Genomic DNA, 5479 nt, shown 5'->3' with positions numbered 1-5479 from the left:
TGCCGGTCTGCTCATGAATGTTAGGGGAGGGAGAGGACCCCTAAAACGCAACCAGCGGTCTTGTATTAGAATGGTATTAGAATCGTATTAGAATTTTTGCCTTGTCCACAGAAGGACAAAGGCAGGGCTCCTTCCCTGAGGGAAAGCAGAAGTAACTAGTAGCTGCAACATGGACTCGCTTGCTTGCTTGCTTGCTTTCTTAAGATTTTATTTATTTTTTATTTGAGAGGGAGCAAGCACTAGCTGGGTGGGGGGCAGAGCGAGCGAGAGAGAGCATGAGCAGAGGGAGAGGGAGAAGCAGGCTCCCTGATGTGGGGCTTGATCCCAGGACCCCGGGATCATGACCCGAGCTGAAGGCAGACGCTTCACCACCTGAGCCACCCAGGTGCCCCTGGACTTGCTCTGTCATGGATGGTCTACGGCAGGGCTGCGCAGCCCGGCCCAGTGCTGCGGCCAGGGGAAGACACGTGACACCCAGCTGCTGCTCGGTGGTCCTCAGCCCGGCGGACAGACGCAGGCCGGTGTGGGAAGTGCAGGCCCCACGGGGCGCACTGACTCGTGACTGGCTCAAGTCAGGGAGAAGGGTCGAAAACACTTCACAGAGAAGATGACCTTAGGCGTGGGTCCCAAAGGATAGGCTCCAAATTCTGTTGCAAGTGGCAAATATCATCTAAATTGGCTTGGGCAGAAAAGGCATTTATTAGCACCAGCACCCCAACCGTCCCAGGGTAGGGCTGCTTCCAGGCACTCAACAACCTTGTCAGGAGTGTGCCTGAGCCACCTCTTGGCTCAGCCGTGCTCTGGTGGCTCCACTGTCGGGCAAGCTCTCCACTTGCAGCCAGGCAGCCACGGCCACCAGCAGCCGTGGGCGCTCGCTCTGCCGGGTTAGCAGAGGCCAAGAAAGAGCGTCTTTCCCAGTCAGCCGCGGGTCTCGCAGCCGGCTCGCAGGGGACCGACTTGAATGAAGTGCTCTTTCCTGACCCAGTCACTGTAGTTAGGGAGAAGAGCATATTCTGACATGCGCCTGCCAGGCCTGGGGGCTGTGTCCTAGCCCCGACCCCACCCCCAGGACGGAAGCAGTGTGAACCACACCTGCCTCGTGGTCCAAGAGCGGGGAGCCGATGGCTTCCCGAAAGATCAGCAGAGTGTTGCCTCCGGAAGAAAGGGAGTGAGCGCTGCACGCTGCAGCCACAGAACTCCCCGGCGGATGGCTGCGAGTCTTCCCGGGCGGGAGAGGCCTCGTGAAGTCTTTAAAGGCAAGAAGAAGTTTAATTTGGGGTCAAGCTACCTGCTGAGGCGTTTAGATTCAGCATCTGGGGCGGACGTTCCAGACGAACGCGCGGCTATCTCGGGCTTGACGCAGGCCTGTGCGCACACCTTGACTTGACACCGCCCCGCCTCCGATTACAGACAAATAAAAGCACCACGGTAATTTGTCGGCTCTATCAGTAACCACAGTGGCTGCGGCGCGGATAAGATAAGCCTTGTGCTGGGTGCAATTACCAGCTCTCCAGACGGAGCAACGCTCCTTTCTCTGGCCAATTGGAATGCGTGCCAGAGTGACGTCACAGACATAACCCACATGGGCCCGAGGACCCTTGTCCTCAGACAGGTAATCAAGAGTGGTTTGCACCCCAGAGCACATCCTCCAGGGCCCTCCGGGAGCTACCTGCCAATCGTAGGGGGCTGATTCAGGCTCTGGACCAGAGCTGCCCCCCCGACTCTCCATTCCTTCATTCCACCGGGATTTCCTCAATGCCTATCGTGTGCCAGGCTCTCTGCCGGCACTAGGGGTACAGCAAGAACAGAACCTACCAAATCCTTGCTTTTAGGGAGCTCATGTTCTAGAGGAGGGGGAAAATAAGCAAAGAGGAGAAGGGGGAGAGGGAGAGGAGGGTGTGCGGTTTACAGGTCCAAAGGCGCTGGTGAGGGAAGATTTCCCTGAGGGGGCCACATGGAGGTGGGGGGAGCCCGCGGAGGGGACAGAAGTGCCAGGTGTGGAGGCTTGTCAGAGGACGGGGAAGGATCAGCAGAGCCAGAGAGGGGCGAGGCGGGGGCGGGGCGGGGGAGAAGATAGGCACACGCGCATCTTAACGTCCTTCAGATGCTCTTGACTGTCTCGGCTCCAAGAGGACAGAGACGAGGAGTTGACATGTTCTCTTGGACGCCTTCCTGCAGAGGCGTCTGTGCGAGCAGCTTTCCCAGAGGATGGAGGCCGTGAGGGGCATATGCCTCACAGCAAGCTAGACAACCATTCTCGGCAGCCCTGCGGCACGTCGCCACTTGGGAACATCTCACTGACTTTGCTGGAAGGTCCGGCCTCCTGCCTTGGTTCCCAGCACGCTCTCCTCCCCAAGACCCTCCTTGGAGTCCCCTCGCATTTCTCCACAGAGCTTTCCCCTCGTGTCTGCCCCTGCACAGTTTGTTTTGTTTTGTTTTGTGTCTTTTAAAGGAGGGTCTATGTCGGGCGCCTGGGTGGCTCAGTTGGTTAAGCGTCTGCCTTTGGCTCAGGTCATGATCCCAGTGTCCCGGAGTCAAGCCCTGCATTGGGCTCCCTGCTCAGCAGGAAGCCTGCTTCTTCCTCTCCTGCTCCCCCTGCTTGTTCTCTCTCTCTCTGTCAAATAAATAAATAAAATCTTTAAAAAATAAAAATAAAAAATAAAGTAGGCTCCATGCCCAGTGTGGAGCCCAATGCAGGGCTTGAATTCATGACCCTGAGATCATCAAGACCTGAGCTGAGATCAAGGGTCAGATGCTTAACCGACTGAGCCACTCAGGTGCCCCAGGGAGGTCACATTCTTTGTAGGGCCCATCTCAAGCTTATCAGGGGGCAAAAACCACCATTATACCAGCAAATCCTGAATGTATGAAGGGGAGAGGAGGACGAGGCGAGAAAGGAGGGAGGGGCAGGACGGGCTTGCATTCTATTTGTCCCAAGGCCCCTCCTCTTCCTACCGTGTTGTCTTCTCTGTGCTCCAAGAAAGAACACACGTGAGTAGTCCCTTGGGTCTAGGTCTCCCCTCCTTGCCAATCTTCTTGCTTATTATCCAGCTTAGCTATGATCTGTTTCCTTCTTCCCTCCCTTCCTTCTTTCCTTCCTTCTTTTCTTCCTCCCTCGTTTTCTTTCCCTTTTCTTCTTTTAAAGTATGTTTTCTGTCATCAGAACCCACAGGCAGTCTCTGGGTCAGGCCGTGCCTCAAAGCTCCGCCATCCTGGAGGAGGGAAGAGGAGGCGCTTCTCTTTCCCAAAGGGCCAGAATTCACCCTGGGATGGCTTCTGCTGCTGGCTTGTGGTAACACGCTGTGACTAAGCCAGGGTCACAGTGAGTCACGGCAGGGAAGGTGCCTTTGCTCCCCTTCCCTTCCCAGAGCAGGCTGGGGTGTGTGAAGTAGATCCCGAGAGGCGTGTTATTCATGTAAGATCAAAACCCAGGGCTGACTGATACATTTTTTTTCTTAATGTCTATTTCTGCCATCCTTCCCCGACCTCCTGTCCCCCTCCATGCCTATTCCAGAAGTCTGAGGTTATAGCACAGTGACCATAGCTCTCTGCTCCTTCCAGGATTTGAATGCCAGCTCCCCACTCAGCAGCCGTGTGTCTCTGGACAAATAACCTTTCTGAGCTTCACCTGTAAAATGGGATTAGTTGTAAAATACCACCTATAAGGTTGTTAAGAGGATTAAATGAGATAATCCATATCGAGGCAGGGGCGCCTGGGTGGCTCAGCCGTTGAGCGTCTGCCTTCGGCTCAGGGCGTGATCCCAGAGTTCTAGGATTGAGCCCCACATCGGGCTCCTCCGCGGGAAGCCTGCTGCTTCCTCTCCCACTCCCCCTGCTTGTGGTCCCTCTCTCGCTGGCTGTCTCTCTCTCTGGCAAATAAATAAATAAAATCTTTAAAAAAAAAAATCCATATCAAGGCAGTTAGCGCTATGCCTGGCAGGTAGTATTCCCTGAATAAAGGTTAGCCGTTCTCATAAAACATTTATGTGGTGCCTCCTACACTAGATGCTTGGCCTTTGAGGAGCTCTGCCGTGGGACCAGACCTGTAAATGAAAGATTACAGTAGAATGGGTAGGAACTGTAATAGAAATAATATAGACACAGTGCTGTGGAGACAGAGAGGGAGTGATGGTTGCTCAAAAAAGGGGACATTTGAGTTTGAGATCTGGAAAGGTATTCCAGAAGGGTATTCCAGAAAGAAGAAACACAAGGTTCATGTAGGAGCGGCTAAGAAGAGACTGTGGCCCCATTTTATGCTGTGAGCTAAACTGGGAATTTTAACATCTGGAGACTGTTAAAAGTTGTGCACAGGGTAGCAACAGACTTAGAGTTGTAATTTAGAAAGCACACACTGGCACATGTGTGCAATGCACTTGGGGCAGCAAGACTACAGGGCACCCACGAGCAAGCTGTTCACAGGAATATAGCTATAGATATGGAATACAGAGCTAGAGATTACGATAGCGTGGAGAATAGAGGATACCCGCGGCCACAACTAGGTTTTAGAAGAACCTGGACAAATGACCTGAGAGACTCAATGGAGAGAACTCCATAATTCTACATGGCTTGGCACATTCAGCTCCCTTTGTCTTAAATGCTCTTGCCCCACTTGCCACTCAACATTCAGCTCAAGCCCCCTCCTCTGGTAAGCCACTTCATATTGAATCCCTTTATAGACTGGATTGGGGGCCCTGCTCCGTGTTCCTTTTTTTTTTTTTTTAAGATTTTATTTATTTATTTAACAGAGAGAGACAGCCAGCGAGAGAGGGAACACAGCAGGGGGAGTGGGAGAGGAAGAAGCAGGCTCCCAGCGGAAGAGCCTGATGTGGGGCTCGATCCCAGAACTCCAGGATCACGCCTGAAGGCAGACGCTTAACGACTGAGCCACTCAGGCGCCCCTCTGTGTTGCTATGGCCCCTTGCTGGGTCCTGATCATAGCACTTGGCATTCCTTTGTCATTGTTTCCTGGTTCCTCCCACAGGTCTGTGAATTCTATGAGATCAGGGCCCAGCCTTGATCACCTTTGCACCCACAGGGCAAATGTGGTGTCAATAACTGTTTGCTGAATGAATCAATGTAAACAAAAAACTTTAGCCAGTCTAGCGCGAAGCAGGAGGAACCACCAGAAAAAGACCTACGTCTCCAGGAGCTCAGGCCCTGGGGCCACATCCATCTTTTGTACTCCAATTGCGTGTCGGAGTCGCTGCCTAGAAATCCTGGGCCTACCAGGAACCTGAAGCCTGGTCCAGCGAAGGGCCGCGTGGCCAAAAGCGCAAACACAAACCTCGGCCCTCGCCCCTAACCCTCGCCCCAGACTTCGCCTCTTCATCCCCTGCAGTTCCGATCCCTGCCAGGCGGCGACGCACGTGAGAACGCGTGCGCAGTGCGCGCTCGAGGCGTCCTTTGCCCTTCTCCCAATGGCGGGTTGCGGTCCCCTTCCCGGCATCCTCGCGGGGGCAAAGTGCGCGTCATTTCCGGT

This window comes from Ursus arctos, unplaced genomic scaffold (genome assembly GCF_023065955.2).
Source record: "Ursus arctos isolate Adak ecotype North America unplaced genomic scaffold, UrsArc2.0 scaffold_24, whole genome shotgun sequence".
Taxonomy (NCBI): Eukaryota; Metazoa; Chordata; class Mammalia; order Carnivora; family Ursidae; genus Ursus; species Ursus arctos.
This window is presented reverse-complemented; position numbering follows the sequence as displayed.